We start from the raw sequence: 20,563 nt of genomic DNA, 5'->3' as shown, positions 1-20,563 counted from the left end.
TTATACACATCAGTGTATACATGTCAATTCCAATGGCCCAATTCATCACACCCCCACCCCCACGCCCCCCCCACCCCGCTTTTCCCCCTTGGTGTCCATATGTTTGTTCTCTATATCTGTGTCTCAATTTCTGCTCTGAAAACCGGTTCATCTGTACCATTTTTCTAGGTTCCACATATATGCGTTAATATACGCTATTTGTTTTTCTCTTTCTGACTTACTTCACTCTGTATGACAGTCTCTAGATCCATCCACGTCTCAACAAATGACCCAATTTCGTTCCTTTTTATGGCTGAGTAATATTCCATTGTATATATGTACCACATCTTCTGTATCCATTCGTCTGTCGATGGGCATTTAGGTTGCTTCCATAACCTGGTTATTGTAAATAGTGCTGCAATGAACATTGGGGTGCATGTGTCTTTTTGAATTGTGGTTTTCTCTGGGTATGTGCCCAGTAGTGGGATTGCTGGATCATATGGTAATACTATTTTTAGTTTTTTAAGGAACCTCCATACTGTTCTCCGTAGTGGCTGTATCAGTTTGCATTCCCACCAACAGAGCAAGAAGATTCCCTTTTCTCCACACCCTCTCCAGCGTTTGTTGTTTGTAGATTTTCTGATGAAGCCCATTCTAACTGGTGTGAGATGATACCTCATTGTAGTTTTGATTTGCATTTCTCTAATTAGTGATGTTGAGCAGCTTTTCATGTGCTTCTTGGCCATCTGTATATCTTCTTTGGAGAAATGTCTGTTTAGGTCTTCTGCCCATTTTTGGATTGGGTTGTTTGCTTTTTAATATCGAGATGCATGAGCTGTTTATATATGTTGGAGATTAATCCTTTGTCCATTGATTCGTTTGCAAATGTTTTCTCCCATTCTGAGGGTTGTCTTTTCATCTTGTTTATGGTTTCTTTTGCTGTGCAGAAGCTTTGAAGTTTCATTACGTCCCATTTGTTTATTTTTGTTTTTATTTCCATTACTCTAGGAGGTGGATCAAAAAAGATCTTGCTGTGATTTATGTCAAAGAGTGTTCTTCATATGTTTTCCTCTAAGAGTTTTATAGTGTCCGGTCTTACATTTAGGTCTCTAATCCATTTTGAGTTTATTTTTTTTGTATGGTGTTAGGGAGTGTTCTAATTTCATTCTTTTACATGTAGCTGTCCACTTTTCCTGGCACCACTTATTGAAGAGACTGTCTTTTCTCCATTGTATAACCTTGCCTCCTTTGTCATAGATTAGTTGACCATAGGTGTGTGGGTTTACCTCTGGGCTTTCTATCTTGTTCCATTGATCTATGTTTCTGTTTTTGTGCCAGTACCATATTGTCTTGATTACTGTAGCTTTGTAGTATAGTCTGAAGTCAGGGAGTCTAATTCCTCCAGCTCCGTTTTTTTCCCTCAAGACTGCTTTGGCTATTCGGGGTCTTTTGTGTCTCCATACATATTTTAAGATTTTTTGTTCTAGTTCTGTAAAAAATGCCATTGGTAATTTGATAGGGATTACATTGAATCTGTAGATTGCTTTGGGTAGTATAGTCATTTTCACAATATTGATTCTTCCAATCCAAGAACATGGTATATCTCTCTATCTGTTGGTATCATCTTTAATTTCTTTCATCAGTGTCTTATAGTTTTGTGCATACAGGTCTTTTATCTCCCTAGGTAGGTTTATTCCTAGGTATTTTATTCTTTTTGTTGCAGTGGTAAATGGAAGTGTTTCCTTAATTTCTCTTTCAGATATTTCATCATTAGCGTATAGGAATGCAAGAGATTTCTGTGCATTAATTTTGTATCCTGCAACTTCACCAGATTCATTGATTAGCTCTAGTAGTTTCCTGGTGACATTTTTAGGATTCTCTATGTATAGTATCATGTCATCTGCAAATAGTGACAGTTTTACTTCTTCTTTTCCAATTTGTATTCCTTTTATTTCTTTTTCTTCTCTGATTGCCAAGGCTAGGACTTCCAGAACTATGTTGAATAATAGTGGTGAGAGTGGACATCCTTGTCTCGTTCCTGATCTTAGAGGAAATGCTTTCAGTTTTTCACCATTGAGAATGATGTTTGCTGTGGGTTTGTCACATATGGCCTTTATTATGTTGAGGTAGGTTCCCTCTATGCCCACTTTCTGGAGAGTTTTTATCATAAATGGGTGTTGAATTTTGTCAAAAGCTTTTTCTGCATCTATTGAGATGATCATATGGTTTTTATTCTTCCATTTGTTAATATGGTGTATCACAGTGATTGATTTGCATATATTGAAGTATCCTTGCATCCCTGGGATAAATCCCACTTGATCTCATGGTGTATGATCCTTTTAATGTGTTGTTGGATTCTGTTTGCTAGTATTTTGTTGAGGATTTTTGCATCTATGTTCATCAGTGATATTGGTCTGTAATTTTCTTTTTTTGTAGTATCTTTGTCTGGTTTTGGTATCAGGGTGATGGTGGACTCATAGAATGAGTTTGGGAGTGTTTCTTTCTCCACAATTGTTTGGAAGAGTTTGAGAAGGATGGGTGTTATAACGTTCTTCTCTAAATGTTTGATAGAATTCACCTGTGAAGCCATCTGGTCCTGGACCTTTGTTTGTTGGAAGATTTTTAATCACAGTTTCAATTTCATGAGTTGTGATTGGTCTGTTCATATTTTCTATTTCTTCCTGGTTCAGTCTTGGAAGGTTATACCTTTCTAAGAATTTGTCCATTTCTTCCAGGTTGTCCATTTTACTGGCATACAGTTGCTTGTAGTAGTCTCTTAGGATGCTTTGTATTTCTGCGGTGTCTGTTGTGACTTCTCCTTTTTCATTTCTAATTTTATTGATTTGAGTCCTCTTCTTCTTTTTCTTGATGAGTGTGGCTAATGGTTTATCAATTCGGTTTATCTTCTCAAAGAACCAGCTTTTAGTTTTATTGATCTTTGCTATTGTTTTCTTTGTTTCTATTTCATTTATTTCTGCTCTGATCTTTATGATTTCTTTCCTTCTGCTAACTCTGGGTTTTGTTTGTTCTTCTTTCTCTAGTTTCTTTAGGTGTAAGGTTAGATTATTTATTTGAGATTTTTCTTATTTCTTGAGGTAGGCTTGTATAGCTATAAACTTACCTCTTAGAATTGCTTTTGCTGCATCCCATAGGTTTTGGATTGTTGTGTTTTCATTGTCATTTGTCTGTAGGTATTTTTTGATTTCCTCAGTGGTCTCTTGGTTATTTAGTAATGTAGTGTTTAGCCTCCATGTGTTTGTCTTTTTTACGTTTTTTTCCCCTGTAATTCATTTCTAATCTCATAGCATTGTGGTCAGAAAAGATGCTTGATATGGTTTCAATTTTCTTAAATTTACTGAGGCTTGATTTGTGACCCAAGATGTGATCTATCCTGGAGAATGTTCTGTGTGTACTTGAGAAGAAAGTGTAATCTGCTGTTTTTGGATGGAATGTCCTATAAATATCAATTAAATCTATCTGGTCTATTGTGTCATTTAAAGCTTCTGTTTCCTCATTTATTTTCATTTTGGATGATGTGTCCATTGGTGTAAGTGAGGTGTTAAAGTCCCCCACTATTACTGTGTTACTGTCCATTTCCTGTTTTACAGCTGTTAGCAGTTGCCTTATGTATTGAGGTGCTCCTATGATGGGTGCATATATATTTATAATTGTAATATCTTCTTCTTGGATTGATCCCTTGATCATTATGTAGTGTGTTTCCTTGTCTCTTGTAACATTCTTTATTTTAAAGTCTATTTTATCTGATATGAGTATTGCTACTCCAGCTTTCTTTTGATTTCCATTTGCATGGAATATCTTTTTCCATCCCCTCACTTTCAGTCTGTATGTGTCCCTAGGTCTGAAGTGGGTGTCTTGTAGACAGCATATATATGGGTCTTGTTTTTGTATCCATTCAGCAAACCTGTGTCTTTTGGTTGGAGCATTTAATCCATTCACGTTTAAGGTAATTATCGATATGTATGTTCCTATGACCATTTTCTTAATTGTTTTGGGTTTGTTTTTGTAGGTTCTTTTCTTCTCTTGTGTTTCCCACTTAGAGAAGTTCCTTTAGCATTTGTTGTAGAGCTGGTTTGGTGGTGCTGAATTCTCTTAGCTTTTGCTTGTCTGTAAAGCTTTTGATTTCTCCATTGAAACTGAATGAGATCCTTGCCAGGTAGAGTAATCTTGGTTGTAGGTTCTTCTCTTTCATCACTTTAAGTATATCATGCCACTCCCTTCTGGCTTGTAGAGTTTCTGCTGAGAAATCAGCTGTTGACCTTATGGGAGTTCCCTTGTATGTTATTTGTTGTTTTTCCCTTGCTGCTTTCAGTAATTTTTCTTTGTCTTTAATTTTTGCCAATTTGATTACTTTGTGTCTCAGCATGTTTCTCCTTAGGTTTATCCTGTATGGGACTCGCTGCGCTTCCTGGACTTGGGTGGCTATTTCCTTTCCCATGTTAGGGAAGTTTTCGACTATAATCTCTTCAAATATTTTCTCTGGTCCTTTCTCTCTCTCTTCTCCTTCTGGGACCCCTATAATGCGAATGTTGTTGTGTTCAATGTTGTCCAGAGGTCTCTTAGGCTGTGTTTATTTCTTTTCATTCTTTTTTCTTTATTCTGTTCCACAGCAGTGAATTCCACCATTCTGTCTTCCAGGTCCCTTATCCGTTCTTGTGCCTCAGTTATTCTGCTATTGATTCCTTCTAGTGAAGTTTTCATTTCATTTATTGTATTGTTCATCTCTGTTTGTTTGTTCTTTAATTCTTCTAGGTCTTTGTTAAACATTTCTTGCATCTTCTCGATCTTTGCCTCCATTGTTTTTCCGAGGTCTTGGATTATCTTCACTATCATTATTCTGAATTCTTTTTCTGGAAGGTTGCCTATCTCCACTTCATTTAGTTGTTTTTCTGGGGTTTTATCTTGTTCCTTCATCTGGTACATAGCCCTCTGCCTTTTTATCTTGTCTGTCTTTCTGTGAATGTGGTTTTTGTTCCACAGGCTCCAGGATTGTAGTTCTCCTTGCTTCTGCTGTCTGCCCTCTGGTGGATGAGGCTATCTAAGAGGCTTGTGCAGGTTTCCTGATGGGAGAGACTGGTGGTGGGTAGAGCTGGGTGTTGCTCTGGTGGGCAGAGCTCAGTAAAACTTTAATCCGCTTGACTGCTGATGGGTGGGGCTGGGTTCCCTCCCTGTTGGTTGTTTGGCCTGAGGCAACCCAACACTGGAGCCTACCTGGGCTTTTTGGTGGCGCTAATGGTGAACTCTGGGAGAGCTCACGCCAAGGAGTACTTCCCAGAACTTCTGCTGCCAGTGTCCTTGTCCCCATGGTGGGCCACAGTCACCCCCCGCCTCTGCAGGAGACCCTCTAACGCTAGCAGGTAGGTCTGATTCAGTCTCCCCTGGCTTCACTGCTCCTTCCCCTGGGTCCCGATGTGCACACTACTTTGTGTGTGCCCTCCAAGAGTGGAGTTTCTGTTTCCCCCAGTCCTGTTAAAGTCCTGCAATCAAATCCCACTAGGCTTCAAAGTCTGATTCTCTAGGAATTCCTCCTCCCGTTGCCGGACCCCCAGGTTGGGAAGCCTAACGTAGGACTCAGAATCTTCACTCCAGTGGGTGGACTTCTGTGGTATGTGTTCTCCAGTCTGTGAGTCACCCACCCATCAGTTATGGGATTTGATTTTGCTGTGATTGCGCCCCTCCTACCGTCTCATTGTGGCTTCTCTTTTGGCTTTGGATGTGGGGTATCTTTTTTGGTGAGTTCCAGTGTCTTCCTGTCGATGATTGTCCAGCAGCTAGTTGTGATTCTGGTGTTCTCACAAGAGGGAGTTCAGCTCCTGTTTTCTTAAGGTTTCTCTCTCTGTTTTTAATGTCCTGTTTTTTGTTCCTTTTTGGATTGAGTGTATTTTAGTATTCCATTTATCTCCACATTGGTTTATTAACTATACATCTTTTTTTTTAAGTAGTTGCCTTATGGTTTATTATATGCATCTTCAACTTTCAACAGTTTACCTACACATAGTGTTATACTACTTCATGTATTACCTAGGACTTTTAATTTTGTATACTTTCATTCTCTTCCATTCTTCATCATTAAAAAGGGGATAATACTAGTTACACCTTGTTGGGTTGTTAGGAGTATGAAATGAGTTAATGCATGTAAAATATTTAGAACATAGCTCATGCTTTTATTTATATTGGGAATAATAGAAGAAGACTTCATTAGTTCTTGAATCTGCAGATTGCAGGTTTCTTTTCTAACTTGCCTCAACTACCCATTTCTATGATCACACCCAAGACTATTGGTTCTCAATTTTGACTGTATATTACAATTAACTGGGCAGCTTAAAAATTTTTGATGGGAGTGTGCCACCCTCAGAAATTCTTATTTTCTTGGTGTGATTTAAGAAAGAGTATTCTATTAGATTCCAATGTGTAGTTAGAATAGAGAACCATTACCCTAGACTTTATCATCATGATCTATAACTTAAAGTATTTTAAGCATCTAATTCTGACTTCCATCTCTTTTTCTGCCAGCTCACATACTTTGATACCATATTTTGACACTTCTTGGATTCTATCTAGACCACCAGGCCATTAGTCACACCACTCTTTCACTGTCCATCATGCGCCTCATACAGTAACTTCTTTCCTTACCCAATTACATTGATTCATTGAATAAAAATGTTAATGCCTGCTAATGTTCTGTACTATTTTGTGGGGTCAGGTTATCATCTCTCTTGTTTCTTCCTTCACTGTAATTAGGGCAAAACTTCAGCCATGATAAAACACAATTCTTTGCAAACTGTGTGTTCCCTTGAACCTGAGCAGCTGAGTGTGATTGGAGAAAACAAACAACAGTGCTGACTGGTCTCACTTTAAATTTATGGCCACGAATATCCCTTGTGCCCTCAGCATTACCTAGTCATTTTGCTCTTCCACTTTCATTACTAAGAAGACTACTTAATCTCTTTTCTTTCCTTACTCTTTTCTCTCTCTTTGTCTCTCTCTATATGCCAAGTCCTCCATCTGTGCTGCATTCTCTTGTCTATTGAAGGATTTTGCCTCTGGTGTTATCCTTTCTCTGCCCTGCATCATCTTTCTTTACTGCTGAATCATATTTGCAAGCATAAGAACATGCTGTAACATCTCAAACTGTCTTTCTCTGTCTGTCTGTCTGTCTCTCTCTCACACACACACACACACCTTTCTTTCTCATGTACAGAAAAATTTGTTACAAAGACTTGCTCATACTTACTGTCTCTATTTTCTTACTTTGCATTTTCTCTCCAACTTGCTCCAGGCTGGCTCTTCTCCACCTTCACCAACTAAACCCATTCTAGTCAGTGTTCTCAGTCTTTAAGTTCTCTACCTCTCATCAGCATTTGACACGATTGATCAGTCCCTAGTTTTGGGAAAACCTCACTTGGTTTTCTGGATGCCATATCATCCTGAATCTCGTCTGATTTATGACAGTTCCTTCTCAGTCTTGTTTTCTAGCTTCTCTTCCCTTGCCTCAAAAGTTGGAGTGCCCTGGGCTTAGGCCTTATACCTTTTCTGTGTCAGTATTTGTCACTTTTTAGGGTATCTTATTTAATTTCGTGGTTATAAGTATCATTAATTCACTATTGACTCCAGCCTTGATATCTTTATCAAACTCCACACTGTATTGGAGTGCCTTCTCCGCTTGAATGTTTTAGTAGGCATCTCAGACTTAACTTGTCCGCTACAGAATGTTGGGTTTATTTACTCAAACTTACTCTTTCCTCAGACTTTACCATATGAATATATGGGACCACCATTCACCCTCTTGGTTAGGCCACAAACTGGACGTCATTCTTAGCTTCTCTTTGCCCTCATACCTCCAATCCATCAGTAGCAGTTTTACCTTTAAACTATATCTCAAATCTTGCCATTTCTTGTCACTCCCACTCCTTTGCCTTAATGTAAGCCATTATTATCTCTCTTCTGGACTGCTGCAGTTACCTTCTAACTGCACTCCCTGCTTCTGCTCTTTTCTCCCTCTACTCTGTGTACAGCAACTACTGTGATTTTTTTTTTAAAAGACACAGCACTGTCATCTGGAGGCTGCTAGTTGCTTCCCAGCATGTTTAGAATAAAATCTAAAGACCCTACCTAGCCTAAAAGGTCCTGTATAATTTCCCCCTTCGCTGACCTCGTCTTTCAATAGTCCCCTAAGCTCCAGAGCCATGGCTTTCTTGTTGTTCCTCAAAGATCAAGGTATTTACTTGCCCTTAGGCTTTTATTTTTTATTTTCTTCCTGCTTGGAATGTTTTCTGTTGTCATATGATTTACTCTTTCCTATCACTTCAACCCCTGCTCAGATTTTACCTCCTTACTTCTTCAAAGAGATCTTCCTTGACTGCACTATAAAAATAAGCACTTCCGGGCTTCCCTGGTGGCGCAGTGGTTGAGAATCTGCCTGCTAATGCAGGAGACACGGGTTCGAGCCCTGGTCTGGGAAGATCCCACATGCCATGGAGCAGCTGGGCCCGTGAGCCACAGCTGCTGAGCCTGCGCGTCTGGAGCCTGTGCCCCGCAACGGGAGGGGCCGCGATAGTGAAAGGCCCGCGCACCGCGATGAAGAGTGGCCCCCACTTGCCGCAACTAGAGAAAGCCCTCGCACGAACCGAAGACCCAGCACAGCCAAAAATAAATAAATAAATAAATAAATAAATAAAATTAAAAAAAAAAAATAAGCACTTCCGTTATCACTTTCTTTCCCTATATCTTGCTTTATTTTTATTCATAGCATGTATGCTTTCTGAAATTATTTATTTATAAGTCTACAGTTATCTACTGATTATTTCCCAACTATAATGTAGGCTTCATAAAGACATGACATTTGGTATTTTCATTGCTTTAATTCCTCGCATTTAGAGCAAGGTCTGAGACTCAGTCATAGGTTATTAATGTACCAGTAATGATTGTTTGGCAAACATAAGAGCTCCTTCCCGTTAGCCACAAAACTGTAAAATACTTATGAATAATCCTAACAAACAATGTAGAAGATGTGGGTGAAGAAAATCATGAGACTTTAGTTAAAGGCTTAAAAAAAAAAAATGACCTAAATAAAATGGAGAGCCATACCGTATGCACTTGACTGGAGAACTTAATATTGTAAAGTTGGCTGTTCTCTTTAAATAATCTGGGTTTTAGAATTGTTCCTAACAGAGATCTCAACTTTTTTCCTCCTGAAACTTGATAAGCTGGGATGAGTAAGCCTGGAAAGTTTTTTTTTTTTTCCACTCTTCCAGTGAGTATTATTAGTTAAGCCATGATTCAGGATCCCAGGGTGGGGAGCACCACGTACCCAGGTCCCCCTTCACCACCCTGAGCAGAAGGATGGAGGACAGAAGAGGAGAGGTGGAGCCAGTTCAGATCTTCCCTGGAAACATGCCTTCTGCCCAGTGGTCATCCCAGGTTGACACCCAGGCTATGGGGCAGAGAGACTTGTACACACACCAGTATCATTCACACATGGAGACATCACCTCCTTTAGCAGACACCGCCTTCTCACAGTGGTGGAAGCCTAGGTAGTTCCGCCAGCAGTTCCTGGTCTGGCTCTGGTTGGGGAAGTGGCTGTCAAAAGGAGCAGGCTGATAGTTCTTGATTTTGGAGTTGATGTCCTCTGCCATAGTGCTGACTCCTAAAGACACCCCTGAAGCCGCTGGAAGCTCAATGTGACCCTCATCAAAGATGCCAGTCAAGCCTGGAAAGTTTTTAAAAGGGTGAAGAGGGAGTTTATCTACCACATCAAAAAACATATAGAACTGTTATAATTAGCTGTGGGTGGTACTAGCTTGGAAATTGGCTAATGAAACAAAATAGAGGTTAGATTTTTTTTTTAGGATTATATAGGATTTTAGTATATATGATTTTAGTATTTAGTATGTAGATAAAGGTGAGAAAAGAATTCAACAGTAAGTTAACTGTTCCATTATAAGTAGATGACATGATTATACATGCTATAGAGCATTTGTAAAGCAGTGATACCCATTAGGTATATTTGAGGTGTGTAGGGCTCTTGCAGTTAAGGATCTAGTTAACGTATGCCTTTAGGTCATCTTCTGTTTCATAAAATATTTCCCTCGCTTCTTCATGGATTCATTTTTTGATCTGATAGCATGTTTACCGCTCTTCCTTTTAATTTGTTATTACTTCCACTGTGTATTTAGTAGTCAAATAAACAACAGAATTTTTAAAATAAACTGTCATTAAACGGACTCTGAATGAGAGACTGAAATGCATTAAGTATGTATGTTTTGCTGCTTTGTGATATCTATTGCAGTTCTTTTTTTTTTTTAATTTTATTTATTTATTTATGGCTGTGTTGGGTCTTCGTTTCTGTGTGAGGGCTTTCTCTAGTTGCGGCAAGTGGGGGCCACTCTTCATCGCGGTGCGCAGGCCTCTCACTATCGCGGCCTCTCGTTGCGGAGCACAGGCTCCAGACGTGCAGGCTCAGCAGTTGTGGCACATGGGCCTAGTTGCTCCGCGGCATGTGGGATCTTCCCAGACCAGGGTTTGAACCCGTGTCCCCTGCATTGGCAGGCAGATTCTCAACCACTGTGCCACCAGGGAAGCCCCTCTTTCATTTTTGATGTTATTTGTTTGGGCCCTCTTTTTTTCTCATGATATGTCTAGCTAAATGTTTATCACTTTTGGTTATCTTTTCAAAGCATCAGCTTAGTTTCACTGATTTTTTTCTATTGCTTTTTTTTTTTTTTTTTTAGTCTCTCTTTTATTTCTGCTCTGATCTTTATGATTTCTTTCCTTATACTAATTTTGGGTTTGGTTGCTCTTCTTTTCCTGGTTTCTTTAGCTATAAGTTTAGGTTATTTGAGATTTTTCTTGTTTTCTGAGGTAGACTTGTATCGCTGTAAACTTCCCTCTTAGAACTGCTTTTGCTATGTACCATAGATTTTGGATTGTTGTATTTTCATTTTCATTTGTCTCCAGGTATTCTTTGATTCCCTCTTTGATTTCTTCAGTGACCCATTGGTGTTTTAGTACTATATTGTTTAGCCTCTACATGTTTGTGTTTTTTGCAGTTTTTTTCCTTGTAGTTGATTATTAGTCTCATAGCATTGTGTTCAGAAAAGATGCTTGATATGATTCAGCCACTCTGTCTCTTTTTTTTTTTTGGTGGGGGGGGCACCAAAATTTTTATTAGAACAAGAACCTTCTTATTCTCTTTTAACATTAAAATCATTATAAACCAAATTAATCTCTTTTTGACCCAGAGTTGTGATGGGAATCATCAAGTTACAATATGCTTTTATGTTTCTCTGGTCCCTCTCAACCTCTGGCTGTCACTTCTCCTTTCTTGGCTATCCCTTAACAATGTATTCCAATCTCTGTTAATAGGGTCTAAAACTATCAACCTCATTGTTCTGAAGTTTAAAAGAATGCTAAGCACTAAGTTAGGCTCTCAGGAACAGACTCCGACATTTCCTCCACACCCTTTGACATAGCTCCTTCTCGTATGTCATGGGCTGAGAAACCAATGAACCTGTAAACCAAGAACATGGGTATAAAGTCCATAGGCCACGTGAGGGCCTGGATGGTAAAGTGCATGGGCTTTGTGACCACCACTGCCACCTTCCAGTCTAAGGAAGGACTGACTGAGTGAGCATTTCCAAAACTCCTGAGCTCAAGGTTCCCTGTGGGTAACTCCCATGTACCTCCATCATGACTAGGGCTGGAGGAGGGACTTCTCAATTCCCCCCGCCACACTTGGAACAGTATGAGGGATGCAGCAGAGGCTAAAGACTGAGTGATGAGCCTCAGGGAGTTGATGGGGGATGATATCAAACCAGTTTCATAGTTGGTGCCGTTTGCTCTTGGGGAGGAGACGTGGGGCCCAGGCAATGACAGCAGCTGGAAGGCAAAGGGCAGGCCTGGTTCTCAATAGCAGTAGTGATAAGGCTTGAAGGGGCCATCACAGGACATGGCCAGGTACTGGGCCTGCTTCTCAGTCAGCTTGGTTAGCTTCATATTCAGCTTGCCCAGGTGGGCTTTAGCCACTGCTTCATCCACCTTCTTGAGCAGGAAGTGGACCCCGACAGGGTACTTGTCTGGGGGTGTCCACAGCTCAATCTGTGCTAGCACCTGGTTGGTGAAGGAGCTGCTCATCACAAAACTTGGGTGGCCCATGGCACAGCCCAGGTTGAGCAGCTGGCCCTTGGCCAGCAGGATGATGCGGCACCCGTTCTTCAACAAGTAGCAGTCCACCTGGGGATTGATGTTCACCTTCTCCACAACATTCTCGTTCAGCCGCTTGACATCAGTCTCCACATCAGAGTGTCTGATGCAGTCTGTGTCTTTTGATTGGAGCATTTAGGCCATTTACATTTAAAGCAGTTATTGATAGGTGTGTACTTATTGCCATGTTGTTCATTGTTTTCGTAGTTTTTTTGTTCCTTTCTTTTGCTTTCTTCCCTTGTGATTTGATGATTATGTTTAGTAGTATGTTTGGATTTCTCTCTCTTTTTGTGTATATATCCATTATAGATTTTTGGGTTTTGATTACCATGACATTTATATGTAGCAATCTGTGTTTATGTGTGTGTGGGTATGTATGTATATGTGTGTGTATATAAATGATTATTCTAAGTTGCTGATCTCTTAATTTCAAATGCATTTTAACAGTCTTGCATTTTTGTTTCAACTCCCTCCTGACATTTCCTGTTTTTGACATCATATTTAACATCTTATTGTTTTCTGTATCACTTAACTACTTGTTGCGGATGTAGATGATTTTACTACATTTGTCTTTTAACCTTCTTACTAGCTTTATAAGTGGTTGATTTACTACCTTTACTTTATGTTTGTCTTTATCAGTGAGATTTTTCCTTCTGTAATATTTATTTTTCTAGTTGTGGCCTTTTATTTCCCACTTTAGAGAAGTCCATTTAACATTTCTTCTAAAGATGCTGGGTCCTGAGCCCTCTGGTGGATGTAGCTGGGTCCTGAGGTGGGTGGGGTGGGTGTCTTAAGACAGCTGGCCTGCAGGTTGGTAGGGCTATGTACCTGCCTGGGTAGCTGTGTGGCCTGAGGTGTCCCAGTACTGGTGCTCACAGGCTGGTGAGCTGGGCCAGGTCCCAGTGCTAATAAGTTAGGGGGAGGGGAATTCCCTCGTGGTCCAGTGGTTAGAATGCCGTGCTTCCAGTGCAGGGCGCGTGGGTTCAATCCCTGGTCAGGGAACTAAGATCCCACATACCATACAGCGTGGCCAAAAAAAAAAAAAAGAGAAACAAAAAATGAGTTTACTTAAAGTAAAAAAAAAAACAAAACTATTAATAAAAAAAAAAATAAGTTGGAGGATTCCAAAATGACAGTTGCCAGCCCCAGTGTCCTCATGGTAGAATGAGCTCCCACAAATTTTTGCCACCAGCGTCCATGTCCTCAGGGAAAGCTCCAGTTGCCTCCTGCCTCTCCAGAGGCTCTCTAAGATCAGCAGGTGGGTCCAACCCAGGCTCCTTTCAAATTACTGCTTAGTCCCTGGTTCTTGGAATGTGTGAGATTTTGAGCACGCCCTTTAAGAGTGAAGTCTTTATTTCCTACAGTCCTCTGGATAAGCCCCATTGGCCCTCATAGCCAAACATCATGGGGGCTCATCTTCCTGGTTGCAGAATCCCTGGGCTGGGGAGCCCGATTTGGGGCTCCTTGGGGAGGACCTCTGCAGTTGTAATTACCCTCTTGCTTGTGGGTTGCCCACCTGGTGATGTGGTTCTTTACCATATCGTGTCTCCACCCCTCTTGTTTGTTTCATTATTTCTTTATATTTTCAGTTGTAGAACATCTTTTCCACTAGTTTTCAGGTCTTATCAATAGTTGCTCTGTAAATAGTTGCAATTTTGGTGTGCCCTTGGGAAGAGGTAAGCTCAGGGTCTTCCTATTCTGTCATCTTGGTCACTTTTCTACCCAGTAGTTTTAGCATGCATTGGTAATTCTTGCTTGAATGTGAATACTGTGATGCTTGTAAAATGGTTTTTAATCATTCTTTCTGTGTTTATTAGTGTGTATTCTGTTTTGAAGAGCCTTCTTTTCCTTCCTTCACTTTCATTCATTTACTTTATAATATCAGTATGGACTCAAGGCTTAAAAGAAAGTCAGTGTTTTATAATCCATTATTGTCGCTCATTTTAATGCTGAAATTGTTCCCAGATTGGCCAATGGGAGGCTCATCAAGCTAGTTTCTATGTCCTTTTGATAGGAGCCTCCATTAGTCTTTGAGCAGTGCTTTTTTTCCCTCTGCCTTGCATAAGATGTTCTAGGTGCATCCTGTGCTTTTTTTGCCCAGCCTTGGAATTGGCCATTTCTCCAAGGAGCTCTAGTATCTCATGGCTGGGAAATGTCTTTAAGAATCAGTGATATAGGTGCTGGATTTGTTTGTTGCTGGTGGGGTGACACAGCTGGTGGGTTTTCTTTTTAGCAGATAGAAGGAGGAGATACACCCACTCACACATACATATTTTACAGTTTTATTGAGCTATAATTCATACACCACACAATTCACCCATTTAAAGTATACAATTTATTGGTTTTTAGTGTAGTCACAGATTGCTCAACTATCATCACAATCAATTTTAGAACATTTTTATTCCCTCAAAAAGAGACCCCATACCCATTAGCAGTCATTCTCCATTTCCCCCAACACCCAGGCCTAGCAGCCAACAAGTTTCTCTTTCTATAGATTTGCCTATTCTGCACATTTCATATAAATGGAACCATACTATATGTGGTCTTTTGTGACTGACTTCTTCCACTTAGCATAATGTTTTCACGGTTCATCCATGTTGTGGCAGTATCAGTATTTACTTTCTTTTTATTGCTGAATGATAGTCCATTGTATAGATGTACTACATTTTATTTATCCCTTTATCAGTTGATGGACATTTGGGCTATTACCATTTCTTTTCTGTTATCAATAATGTTGACACATGTGTATTTAAACATTTTTTTTTTTTTTTTTTTATATATTTTTTAAATTTATTTATTTATTTATTTAATTTTGGCTGTGTTGGGTCTTCGGTTCGTGCGAGGGCTTTCTCCAGTTGCGGCAAGCGGGGGCCACTCTTCATCGCGGTGCGGGGACCGCTCTTCATCGCGGTGCGCGGGCCTTTCTCTATCGCGGCCCCTCCCGTCGCGGGGCACAGGCTCCAGACGCGCAGGCTCAGCAATTGTGGCTCACGGGCCCAGCTGCTCCGTGGCATGTGGGATCTTCCCAGACCAGGGCTCGAACCCGTGTCCCCTGCATTAGCAGGCAGATTCTCAACCACTGCGCCACCAGGGAAGCCCAAGCTAAACATTTTTATTTTTGAATTATTTTAGGTGTACAGAAAGGTTGAAAAAATAGTACAGAGATTTCCTGTATTTTTCTATGGCTAACATTTTATATTACCGTAGTACATTTGTCAAAACTAAGACATCAACATTGTTACATTGTTGTCAACTAAAATCCAAATTTTAATTTCACTGATTTTTACATTGATAAAAATTTTTCTATTCTGTGATCCAGTTCAAGGTACCACATTGCCTTCAGTGCATATATATTTTAAAACCATGAGTTCATACTGATACCTCTAATTCCATTCTAAAACAGAGATTCTTACTTGTCTTCTCCCGTCCCTTATTTGTATCTCCCTTTTCTCATAGCAAGAGCTCTGGCCTCCTACAATTATGCAATCATGGAGTACATATATTGATAGAATAATTTCAGAATTGCTACAAATATACCAGTTAAAAAAAAAAAAGCCTTCTAAGTAAAGGTTAAGATTTATTTTCAGTTCTTCACGTAGGTCTTTTTCCATTCCCTTCTATGTGATTACATTATCAATTTTATATACAGTTAGGTTCATTGGCTCACTTATCTTTCATGGTGAAGTTAGGTATTTAACCAGGTCAGTATTTGTTGCACACGGGCTTTTCTCTAGTTGTGGTGTGCGGGCTTCTCATTGCGGTGGCTTCTCTTGTTGCAGAGCACAGGCTCTAGGCGCGTGGGCTTCAGTAGTTGTGGCTTGCGGGCTCTAGAGCGCAGGCTCAGTAGTTTTGGCTCACAGGCTTAGTTGCTCCGCAGCATGTGGGATCTTCCCCGACCAGGGCTCGAACCCATATCCCCTGCATTGGCAGGCGGATTCTTAACCACTGCACCACCAGGGAAGTCCCTAACCAGGTCAGTATTTTTTAAATGAAATTTAGAAATTGTTGTTTTCTCGATATTTAATCTTTAGAGTGAATATAGCCTGCTTATGTGTTTTGTTTGAATTTACTAGTGTTTAAGGATTTTGAATTAGTTGCTGATATTTTAAAACTTGGAGATTTACATTAAAAATCCGGATTATTCCAATGCTCGACTCTGTACAGTCAGTGTAAAGTTGGAAAGGAACTAACTGGGCTCTCTAAGGCCTTGGCAGTCACACTTGGCACGAGAGGTAGATGACACATGTTTAGGTCACAAGAGTTCTACCCTGGAATGTTGGGGGAAAAAATCTGGATTATTTTGGCTTCCCTTGAAAAGACAAAAAGGAAATTCTGGTTTTGCCCAGTCTGTTTGGCAACAATTGGATGGATCTGAACAGTAGTGGCTGCCTGTGGTCTCTAGTTCCCACAACTCTTATATCCTGTATGACCCCTTTAAAGCATTTGTGTTTTCAGCCTTTCTTTACAGCCCTCCTTCTTTACAAAACTTTCAGTTGAGGTGCAACAGTAGAGAATTACACTGCTTTGTGTTCTTAAAAAGAAACTGATTTCATCTGAAATGACTTGCTTTTTCAATTTTGTAGCTCCATGATCCAGCCAGCATAACTGATGTTGATAATGCTTTCTAAATGGAATCACTAAGGCGCTATTTTAAATTGCTTAAATGTAGCAAATAACTTTGATAATACTCTAGTTTCTTTGTGGTTTAAACAGTGTTCATTTTTCATTTTTCATTCTGTATGGCTTGGAACACCAAGGAACACATAGTTTTGAACCTTTAAAAAACTCTTTTTGTTACAATGAGAGGAATTTGGTAAACTACATTTAGCCTTGTAAATTGAAGTTAATAATATTTTGTTGATATTAACAGTATTTATTTATTAAAATGTATGCCATTCTAAACAGTAAGGTGAAATGAAATTGATTCTGAAAGTTTATCTTGGCTATAGTTGGAAAATGAAGTCTAATGATATTTAACTATATATCTAAGTTTTTAATAAATATTTTAATATTTTTTAAAAGGTTTTGTTAATACAGACTCATTTTTACCAGAGATAAAGAAGGTCGTTTCGTAATGATAAAAAGGTCAGTTCATCGAAAGGACGTAGTAATTCTAAATAGTTATGCCCTTAGTAACAGAGCTTCAAAGTACATGAAGCAAAAACTGATAGAACTGAAAAGAGACATCAACAGATCTATAATTATAGTCAGAACTATAGTTTCAGTACCACTCTGTTAATAATTGATTGAACAAGTGGACAAAATCTGCAAGGATATATAGATCTGAACAACACTAATAACCTTCTTGACCTCTCTCCAACAACAAAACACACATTCCGCTAAAATGCACATTGTATAATTATCAAATAGACTATATTCTTAGCCATAAAACTAATCTCAATAAACATAAAAGACTTCAAGTCATACACAGTATATCCTCTGAGCACAGTGTAATTAAGTTAGAAGTCAGTAACCGAAAGAGTCTTGGAAAATTTCCAAGTACAAAATTTGGAAACTGAAAAACATACTTTAAATAGCCCATTGGTCAAAGAAAATAAGAAAGAGAAATTTAAAAATATTTTGAACTGAATAAGAAGAAAACATACCTGAATCTGTGGGATGCCACTAAAACATTATTTGGGGGGGGGGGTGCATTTTAGCTCTAAATACCTACATTAGGAAAGAAGAAAGATCTCAAATCAATGGCCTCCACTTCCACCGTAGGAAACTAGAAGAAGAAGAGCAAATTAAAGTCTACATAGGGACTTCCCTGGTGGTCCAGTGTTTAAGACTCCGGGCTCCCAATGCAGGGGGCTTGGGTTGCATCCCTGGTCAGGGAATTAGATCCCGCATGCTGCAACTAAGAGCCCGCATGCCACAACGAAGATCCCACATGTGGCAACAAAGATCCCATGTGCACACAACTAAGACCCAGCACAGGCAAATAAATAAATAAATATTAAAAAAAAATAAAGTCTACATAAACAGAGGAAAGGAAGGAAGTAATAAAGTTCAAAGTAGAAATCAATGAAATAGAAAAGCAATAGAAAAAAACCCGTGAAACTGAAAGCTGGTTCTTAGAGAAGATCAATAAAATTGACAGTTTTCTAGCCAGACGGATCAGGATAAAAAGAGAGAAGACATAGACTTACTGATATCAAGAATGAGAAATGTGACATCACTACATAATCTACAGATACTAAAAGGGTAATAAGGGAATATTATGAAGAATTTTATACAGTAAATTACACAACTTAGATGAAATGGACAAATTCCTTGCCATAGACTCAATGTGTATGCCCTGCCCCAATTCTTACGTTAAAACGTTATCCCCATTGTGATGGTATTTGGAGGTAGGGCTTTGGGAGGTGCTCTGGTCATGTGGATGAAACCCTCATGAATGGTATTAGTGTCTTTCTGAAAGAGACTCCAGGAAGACCCCTTGTTCCTTTCCACCCTGTGAAGTTACAGTGAAAAGACAGCCTTCTATGAACTAGGAAGCCAGCCATCACTAGACACTGAATGTGCCAGTGCCTTGATCTTGGACTTCCCAGCCTCAAGAAATAAATTTTTTGTTGTTTATAAGCCACCCAACCTATGGTATAGCAGCCTGAATGGACTAAGACCTTCACAAACTATGAAAGTTTACTCAAGAAGAAATACGTAATCTGAATTGCCCCATGTGTTAAAGGAAATGAATTTATAGTTTAACACCTACCCTCAAAGAAAGCTCTAGACCCAGATAATTTCACAGGTGAATTCTATCAAACATTTAAGGAGGAAATAATAACAACAATTCTATACAAACTCTTCCTGAAAATTGAAGAGGGGGAAAGTCTTCCCGACTCATTCTGTGAGACTGACATTACCTTGATGTGAAAACCAGATAAAGGCATTACAAGAGGAAAAATCCAAAAAAACCCCAAAACTATAGACAAGTATCCCTCATTAACATATATAAAATTACAAACAAAATTTTAGTGAACAGAATCCAAGAATGTATGAAAAGGATAATGTATGCATGGAAAATAAGCACATGAAAAGGTGGTCAACATTACTAGTTATTAGAAAGATACAAATTAAAACTATAGCCAAGTATCACTGTAGACATAGTAGAATCTAGTTTAAATTGAAACGACTGACCTTAGAGTGTTGGAGAGGATGCGGAACAGTGGCACTCTCATATACTGACGATAGGAATGTAAAACGGTATACTCACTCTAGAAAACTATTTGGCACTTTTTTAGAATTGCATATGCCTACCAGGTGATCTAGCCATTCCATCTTAGAATTTACCTAAGGTAAATGAAAGCATACGTGCACACGGCTTGTACATGGGTATTCATAATAGCTTTATAATAGCCCCAAACTGAAAATAACCTATATGTTTATTAACATGGATGAATAGATAAACATTTTGTAGTATATTCAACAGTGGAATATTACTCAGCAATAAAAACGAATGAACTATTGATATAAACAGTAACATGGATGAATCTCAGAATAATTACAATGAGTGAAAGGAGCCGGACAAAAAAGAATATACTGTATGATGTCATTTATATCAATTCTAGAAACTAATCTATAGTGACAGAAAGCAGGTCACTCCTTGCCTGGGGAGGGAGGGATGATGAAGGGGTACAAGAATATTTTGGATGTTGATGGATGTGTTCACTATCTTGATTGTGATATGGTTTCACAGGTGTATGCATTTGTGAAAACTTACCAAACTGTACACTTTAAAATATGTGCATTTTATTGTATGTAAATTATACCTCAGTAAAGTTGTTTAAAAAGCACATAAAATCCATAGAAATATTTAAAATTCCAGGGACTTCCCTGGTGGTCCAGTGCGTAAGACACTGTGTTCCCAATGCAGGGGGCCCGGGTTCGATCTCTGGTCGGGGAACTAGATCCTGCGTGCATGCCGCAACTAAGCGCCCGCATGCTGCAACTAAAGATCCCGCATGCCGCAACTAAGACCCGGTGCAGCCTAAATAAGTAAATAAATAAATAAATATTTAAAGAAAATAAAATTTCAAAAGCTTAATTTTATTTTTAGAGGTATTGAGTTTAAAGATAATAGAAATTTTGACTCAGTGTTCATATTCTCTAGGTTTCTACCATGTATTACCTAAGTCTCTTAATATGTATTTTGTATAACTTTGTCTTCTTTGGTTATGGTTTTTTATGCTCTGTCTGGTATCTATATATGAAATAGTTAATGACCCCTAAACTTACTTAGTTTACACGGTGTTTACATAAAGTTTTTTAACTATAGGGACAGACTCCTGATTGGATTAAGAGACTGGTTTAATTATGTTTATTACTAGTACCTTTATCTTTTCTGTTAGACTTTGAATAA

General features: G+C 39.0%; 1 protein-coding gene and 1 pseudogene across 5 annotated transcripts in view; one reads left to right on the top strand and one right to left on the bottom strand.

The window, feature by feature from the left end:
• Positions 1-20,563, top strand: part of DENND4C (DENN domain containing 4C) — a 135,337-nt gene that overhangs the window by 15,828 nt on the left and 98,946 nt on the right. The window lies entirely within an intron of this gene.
• LOC114237015 (cytochrome c oxidase subunit 6B1-like) lies at positions 9,372-9,632 on the bottom strand (annotated as a pseudogene).

The sequence above is a fragment of the Balaenoptera acutorostrata genome, chromosome 6, assembly GCF_949987535.1.
Source record: "Balaenoptera acutorostrata chromosome 6, mBalAcu1.1, whole genome shotgun sequence".
Classification (NCBI taxonomy): domain Eukaryota; kingdom Metazoa; phylum Chordata; class Mammalia; order Artiodactyla; family Balaenopteridae; genus Balaenoptera; species Balaenoptera acutorostrata.
The sequence above is the reverse complement of the archived record's forward strand: the minus strand, read 5'-3'. Positions and strand labels throughout refer to the sequence as shown.